Genomic DNA, 8966 nt, shown 5'->3' on the forward strand with positions numbered 1-8966 from the left:
CTATCATGGGCACGAGCTCGTCAAAACAGAAGAGTTGAAGATGAAAAAATTTTCCAGCCTTCAACTGTCCAGCTTGTGTGACTTTGGTCCCTGACATGACAGCTTCAGATTCCTTTTCTTTGTTGACAGGAGTGGAACAAGATGTGGTCTTCTACTGTTGCAGCTTATCCACCTGAGCTTTAAGTGTTTATCTGTTGTTGTTGTTGTTGTTGTTGTTTTTTTTTGAAGGTTTCTGCACACAGGATGTTTTTATGCTTTTCTGATTAATCTATGTAGACTCTAGTGACTGCTATGTGAGGGGTAAAAAACAGGAGCTCAGTCATTTCGTGGCAACAGCAATGCCACAGTTAAAGACACTTACAGATCACATTCTTCCCCTTTTTCATCTTTGATGTAAACATTAACGGAAGCTCTTGACCTGCATTTGCACAAACTTTTTGCAGTTACATAACTGCATTCATGTGCAAATGAACAGGTGTTCCTTATGCAGTGGAGAATAACCTCACAAGTCATTAAAGTGTAAACAGATTAATCAAGCAGATATTATCTAAAAATATTCAATAAGTAAACATTGAAATATAATACTTGACAAGGTAGTATGGTTTCAGAGTCCCTGATTTAAGCCAAAATGTGGATTACTGTCTGTGCCTGATGTAAGTTTTGCATGTTTTCTGTCTTCAAATAATTTCAATTTTCTTTATAATTGAATTTTCAACAATGGCCACTTTCACAAAGTGATTGTGGATTTACATTTAAAGCCCCAATGAGTAAGCCAAAGACAAGAGTGGCATAATAAAAAAAGACCCTGAGATGGCATGAGGAAATTTCTATGCCTGTTCTCTGTGGGTTACCTGGTTTCATTTCAAATCCAAGAACATGCTAATAGGTGGACTAGTTAAGCTAAATTTCCATGGAGGGGAAATTAGGCAATATGGCAAAAAGGATGTGGATACCTGACAATCACCTCCACATATTGGTAAATTTTAACCTATTTCCACAAATTTAGATACATGCAAATGTATATAATGTCTTTGTATGCTGTAGCACTCATTTTATTTCTTCACCTGAACTAAGGAGCCCAAACATGGTAAAGTTTGGCACAATGTGAGCTCCAAGAAGACATGGTTTGCAATGTCTTGGAGTGGACCAATTTGAGTGGCCTGCACAAAGCCCTGATCTCACTACACACCTCTGGGAATGAACTGGAACACAAACTCCACGCAGACCTCCTTGCCTCACTAATTCTCTTGAGGCTAAACTGTAAAATTTTCACAGCCACCCATCAAAATACAATATGATGCTTTGAGGAATTGTGTGATTAAATCTGGAAAGGGATGTCTAAAAACCACACACAGACCTCTCTGGTCCGCCCCTCTCTAGAACAGCAAGGCCAATCCTTTGTTGTTGTTGTTTTTTTGCCATACAGTGAAGACTTTGAGGTTTAAGATCAAAAGATGAATATGAGATGATAGCCCAGAATATTCCTGATATTTACATTTAGGAGACCACCAAAATTTAGATGAGCAAACACAGGAACAGATATACTTAATGTAAATTAAAGTGAATACCACTTAATATTTGATTGCATACTGTACCCCTTTTTGAAATTGCTGCATTCACCCGACCACCCGCTGACATCACCAAAATGTTGCATTCTTCTTTTGTGGTGCTTTCCTGGCTTGTATACTGCAGCTTCTGGTAGTATTTGTTTAGGGGATTCTCCCTTCTGACTGCTCTTTAGTAGGTGAAATGCTGCTAAATTAATTTAAGTTCTGATAACTGAATTTCCTACCATTATCCCACTGATGTTCCTCGCAATCAATTTGGATGATTGGATTGGATTTTTTTTTTGTAAACTGGTATACAGAATATGTCTGTAGACTTCTGAACTCCTCTTTCTACCCATGTTGGCCTTTTCATCACTTTCATAGAAGTTAATGTTTCTGTCTCATGTATGTATTTCTTTGCAAATTCCAATCTGGTGCTATGAATCTCACAGGTGATGACTGGTTTTAGTTTGCACGTTTTAGTTGTTCTCTCAGCCGCTCTCATAAAGGGGTTGCCACAGTGGACCATACTATCCACACATTTTGACTTGGCGCAGATTTTATGCCAGATGGTCTTTATATGGCTGCTCTAAAAGTATTCTTCGACAGGTGAACTGTGATACCATTACTCTGGTGTTGTGGTATTGTGGTTACTCTGGTACTCTGCCCTGTGGAGGTTGTTTGTCATATCACTGATTGACTGTTTGGTTTTGTTTTCCTTACAGTTTTCATGATCTTTCTGTCATCAACTACTGTTATTTTTCTTTGCCAACCTTTTTTATGTTGGTTCTGTTCTTTTTCAGGATATTCCAAATTTTTGTACAGACTATGCCCAATTCTTTTGCAACTAGCTCTTATCAATTCTCTCCCACATACAGCTCTATTGCCTTTATTTTGGTTTATTTATTTTGGTTTATTTATTTTGGTTTGGTGTGTTTACACCAAATTTGCCATAGTGACTTGTTTAACACATCTAGATATAAATATGAGAAAATTAAATCTGAAATTCCTAACTAGTGTCTCGTTCATGATGTATAGTATTTAGTGTATAGCAAATGAAAAGAACTGGGCTTGTTATTCCAATACTTTTGGAGGAGACCATATGGGTGGCTGCACAGTGTTTGTGTGTGCATGATGTACTGCAATGAACTGGCATCCCATGCAGGGTGCATTACTGCCTCACGACCAGAGAGCCCAGGATCGGCTCAAAATCCACTGTAACCGTGATCAGGATGAAGCAGGTACAGGAGATGAAACGTAAGAACACTGATTGATACTCATTACACGTCTTCTGTCACAAGATGGCGCCAAGCATCAAATTAAGACACAACTACAACTTTTAAAGAAGTTCTAAATGCTTGGTACAAGTTGAAATATACACTGATCAGCCATAAAGTTATGACTACCCGTCTAATTTTGATTAACTCCAAAATTTGATTAATTTGAGTAGTTCCCCCTTTTGCCACTAAAACATTAATAACCACGTTCTGACACCTTTAGACAAGAATTTGCATTAATCTTTTCCTCAATTTGAGCTACAGTAGCTCTTCTATTGGATTTCACTACATGGGCCAGCCTTCACTCCCCATGTGCATCACTAAGCCTTGGTTGCTCATGACCCTGTCACTAGTTCACCGGTTTTCCTTCCTTGGAGTACTTTTGTTATGTCCTGATTACTGCAGAACACCCCGCAAGAGTTGCAGTTTTGGAGATGTTCTGACCTAGTTGTTGAGCTATTACAATTTGGCCCTTCTCACAGTAGCTACATTTTCAATACCTACAGTTACAGTACAATGGTGTCTGGAAGTGGGTGGGATATGTTAAGCAGCAAGTTAACCTTTTACCCTGAATGTGATGTGTTGGAAGCAGAAGAAATGGACAAACATAAGGATTTTACTGACTTTACTAATGGCTAGAGGTTTTGAGTGACTTTGACATGTGCCAGAGCAGGGTTAGAGCAACTCCTAAACTGCAGCTCTTGTGGGATGTTCCCAGTCTGCAGTGATCAGGACCTAGCAAAGTAATCCAAGCAAGGAAAACCTGTGAACGGGCGACAAAGTCATGGGTGGCCAAGGCTTACTGAAGCACATGGGGAGTGAAGGCTGGCCCATGTAGCCTGATCCAATAGAAGCACTCTAGTGTAGATCAGTTTGATGAAAAGGTAAATGCTGGTTCCTTTAGAAAGGTGTCAGGAATATTACTGGTTTGGTGTCAAAGGTATTTTCTGAATGAGTTATGCCTTTATTTAGTCAAATAAGATAATAATTGGATTATAATTATAATAAGTAAATACAAGAAAGACAAAAAAAAGAGATAATAATTATAATAAGTAAATACAACTTGGTCAATGGTGGTTTGGCTTTCACCACTTACAATAATAATAATAATAATAATAATAATTGACAAACCTGAATTTTTACATTATTAAAACTGTCCAAAATCCATAATTGTCATATATAGTTGCCTAAAAAACATAAATCTCTAACAATTAAAAATGATTAAATTATATGTAGTTAGGCACTAAGTTTAGTATCCTAATGCAATTCCACAACGCACCCAAAATGCTGGGGGAATGATCTAGGGCACATAGCTAAAATAAATTTTAAAAAGGTAATCTTTTGGAGGGCTTCATATTTAATGAATTATATAATGTGTTGTAGGTAATTCTAACCTACCAGACTGGGGTAATAAAGTACCACAGCATTTCTCTGAGATGTTTCTGGTCCTCTTTGCTAACAGCACAGGAAGTGGGGTTTGTACTGGAAATTACAAGTGAGAAATTGATTTCTTAAATAATAATAATAATAATTATTATTATTATTATTATTATTATTTTTTTTTTTTTTTGGTGTTATTTATAAACGTTTTGCGATTCCTAAAAAATTGCTTTACCTCCTTGAGGTGACATTTCCCCCCTCAACACTGTCGGAATGTTCCAGTCCATCTCAGCCTGTTTCCAGAATGTTCTCTAGTAAAAGTACAAACGGCTGCTTCGTACCAGGTATCATTCATCATTTTCACACGATCCTATCGCAAAGCATTGTGGGAATTCCATGAGTACAGAGTCTCTATGAATAACACTATTCTCTACATAGTGTTTTTGTGCTCTAGCACAGATTATCCGGTTCAGTCTTGAACACCCAAAACACCATAAAAAAAAACTAACCCTACGTGTTCAACTTTTGTACCAAATGTATTTAGTATTCTTAATTAAAATGGTCATAACTGGTAAGTGAATTAAAATATTACAAGAAGGAGCTAGTGACTGTTATTCCACTAGGAGGCACAATAGAGCTTGGAGCCATGATCTCGCACACAAAATGTGCCAAATGATAATTAATTCTTCAAACAAAAAAAAAACATAAAACAAATCTTGTAAAATATACAGTGATGGCAAAACGTTCAATGTTTTAATGACATTAAAAAATTGTTAATGACAATCAATATAAAAGAATAATCTGGTATTTTATGCAATGAAATTGCTATAGAACAATCAATATTTAGTATGGAGTACGTTATTCTTCAGAATCTGCTTTATCCGGCTGGGCATAGGGACAGAAAGATAGCTGCTGTACTCTGGTGTCACTCATTCAACCCATGCCTGCTTGATTGCTTCCTGAACATCATGCAGATGGTTTCTCGATTACTTCCTGACTTCTTCACTATTGTCCAATTTTCTGCTGTGGTTTTAGGTCTTGAGATGACCCAGGCCACAGCTCCAGAAACTGAATACCATCATGTAGACCGTTTTCACTAGTTTTTCAGTTTATTAGCATGTTTCTTCAGTCAGATAGGCTGGAATTAATTAGTGAAATCAACTGTTTAGTGTAGAGAGAGAACTATAATACACTCTAGCTATAATATATAATAATATAATAATAACCCACACAGGTCTATTTTTCAATAGTACACTTTGTATTTTATCTCAGTTAAGGCAATTACAAGTTCAACCTTTCTAGATTAAAGACACATATTAAAAGTACAAGGACAGTTGATGGTACCACCCTAATAACACGAAAAACTACAGGTTTAGTACCCTTTTTCTAATAGTGGCCCTAGCAAAAAACATCATCTGGATAATTTTTCAAAGAGCGTTTTTTTTTTTTTTTAAATTAGAAGAACGTTTTGGACACAAGGTGCATATTCTTGTTTAAAAATGTCTTGAATAGTAACTTTTCTGATTCCCTTGTTTGATGAAAAAGCTTTAAGCTAAATGTAAATTGAGTGGAAATTAATAATTAAACAGAACAGACCAGTCACTGGTTTTATTCATGTTTTTACAAATATATTGCAATAACAAAACACTACAAAATTGTTGTTTGGTCTTCTTATTCTTTCTTTAGGGTATTAAAGTGTGTCTGTGTGTTTGTGAGGAAAGAGTATAAAAGAGATTTTTTGCAATGACGGAAGCTGTAAGGACTCCTGCTGCCTTTTTAACAATGACCACCAGGATAGTTTTTTTTTTTCAACATAGAAGAATGTATCTTAATTATACTCATTAAAAGGCTGCAATTTAAAATGGGTAAAACATGATAATAATTCGGATTTGGAATTGGAATTGTTTTAACCAATAATCAGGTCACATCACAGAAAGAAACACTATCCTTGCAGTGTGTTAGAGCCAGGATCTGTTGCTAATGATTCCATATGACAATAATTTGCTGATGCTGTAGACAGATCTTTCTTTCATATGTTGATTAGGGACCTTGGCCCTTAACCCCTGTGTCGTAAGTGCACCTAACAGCAGTCCACCCACACTGTGCTGTTAGTGACTACAGGCCTGAAACATGGCCTACGGGCATCACTTACTCCCCAGAGAACCAGTCTGAGGTGCCTTTAAACCATTGCGGCAAAAAGCCACACCAAAACTCTGCAGTCATTAATATGCAAAAATGCAAATGAGTGGGTAATTAAGAGCCAGTGCTCTCTGGAGGCTCTTTGATTGCTAATGAATTCTAATCTGCAAAGAAGAGGGGGAGGGGAGAGAGAGGAAATAGATAAAAGAAAAGAGGACAAAAACGAGAAATATTATGACAGGCATCCTGATCATGTTTCCTTCGGTATGAGCCCATGACATTAATTTGGGCCCTAACATTAGACATGAATAGGATTAAAGGGCGTCATAGAATGGTCAGTTTAACAATTTATTTAATTCTAGACTGCTAGAGTATAAGAAAAATGTTTGGGGATTGGCCTCCACACAGACATAACAGCTATCAATCTGTAATCGTAGAACCTTTGCATATACCATGAGTGTAGGCACTCAAGTAAAGAAAACAAACTGAGAGGAAAGAAATGGAATACCAGCTAGACATAGCTGCATATCTACGGCAGCAACAGCTGCATTGTACACAGACATCATTTCATCACTTTTACAAAGCAATAATCCCCCCACTCCATCCTGTGTTACACACGTGCGTGCACACACACATGTACACTGACACGATTTTCTTATTGTTAAACTCTCACAACACCCACAATATTCTCAAAAAACATCCTCCCTACACTCATTGATCTCCCTCTTTCTCTCCTGCCTTTCTTGCTCACATACGGCATTTCTCTAGTGTCACATTGTTAATTGTTAAGAGAACGTAAGTTATGTAATGCAAATCTTTTTCACAGTCTTGAGGTTATAGAGCTTCTCAGCGCATCTGAAATCTACATAGACATAATTGTAAAATTATATATTATTGGTAATCCATTGCTTCAGGTGATTTATCTATGCTTCTTCACACAGGTTTGTGCATCAGGGCAGGAGATCTTATGATTTGTAAACAGGAAACATGTACCCCATTCACGTTACCCAATGCATAGGTGACAGAAAAGGAGCTGCTCTAGAAAACCACACAAACTGGGATTCTGTATAGGCAGGTGTGTTGATATCAGTGTGGGGTTGTTTTTGTCTATGGAAGTTTATGCTTGTGCTTATGAATTCATCCAAGGAAGTCAAAAGTGCGCTTTCAGTTGCATTACTTTTTTTAGCTGTCTTCATTAATGTTTTTGTATTTTTGCCTGATTGTATGATTAAAAAGTTAGAGCTTCAAAAAAAATTAACCAGAAATGAATCCAGTATATGATGTCCACGGACAACCAGACAGGAGTAATAAATGGTCCCTTTCTAAGGCAGTGGGGGGTTGTTAAGGTGAATGTCTCAGCTTCGATGTCCTTATACTGGCCTCCGATCAAGCAAGCTCAGCGGGGGTCAGTTTACTGTCAGCCATGCGAGCAAAACAGATAGATTCCTCTCTCTCACCCCCTCTCTCCCACCTTCTGCGTAGATAGACCCTGAACATGGGCAGTGGGCCAGAGCCATCAATCTAACCCTGGCTACCAGCAGGCATACTGTGAAGCAAAGCTTTTATTTCTTTTTTCTAAGTTAATTAATATATAGCAGCTTAAAAAAATGAATATAAAAGCAGCAAAAGAGATTTTGCATAGATAAAAAAAAATTATTTGTAATAAAGCCTTAATCTTAAACAAAAGATTGAAACATGCCTGAGACTGACAAGAGCCAGTCAGTGTATGAAGTGATGGAAATGGATGGGGGATGGTGGAGGTTTTGGGGCTCACGGAGTAGGCTGGCCTACTTTTGTGTCTAATCAGTACCGTATGCATCTCAGATCTCAACCTTCACTGCAGGTAGTCGACGAGTGCAGTGTGGTGCATGTTGAACATCTGGCCGGATCACTAAATGCAGGGAAGTAGCAATTATATATATACATATACACACACATTACACACACACACACATATATATATATATATATATATATATATATATATATATATATATATATATATATATATATATATATATACATATGGCTTCAAGTACTTACAGTTCACTTATTCATTTGAGTCGAGCGCTCGCTTTCCAGGCATATATAAAATTATAATTACAGGTTAATTTCTATACATAATCATCTATAACCAAGCATAATATTCTGATAAATAAATAAATATTTTATATATATATATATATATATATATATATATATATATATATATATATTTTTTTTTTTTTTTATAAATAAATAAATAAATATTTTATATGTTGACACAAGTGTACAAAACATATGCTAATTTTACTTGTACATCTGGTGTTAATTAAGGACAGAGGGTGGGGAATAGCTAGGAGGAAGTGCTAAGGGCTCAACAGAGTCACTCTTTCAGATAATGAGTCCTACCATGCATATGAAAATCTCCAGAAATTACCTCTGCCTAGTCAGTATAAAAAGCTTGTGCAAAATCTGGCATATTTCCAATTTTCATTTTAAGGCGCATGCTAATAGAGTCTGAAACACACACAATCCTTTGTGTCATTTATCATATTGGTTGTAATTCACTTTAACTCCATTCTCATGCTCTTTTGTTTTTCTTTTTGTCCATCGCTACCCTCCCTTCTTCCATCTCGTTGCC

Source organism: Clarias gariepinus, chromosome 15 (assembly GCF_024256425.1).
Source record: "Clarias gariepinus isolate MV-2021 ecotype Netherlands chromosome 15, CGAR_prim_01v2, whole genome shotgun sequence".
NCBI classification, from domain to species: domain Eukaryota; kingdom Metazoa; phylum Chordata; class Actinopteri; order Siluriformes; family Clariidae; genus Clarias; species Clarias gariepinus.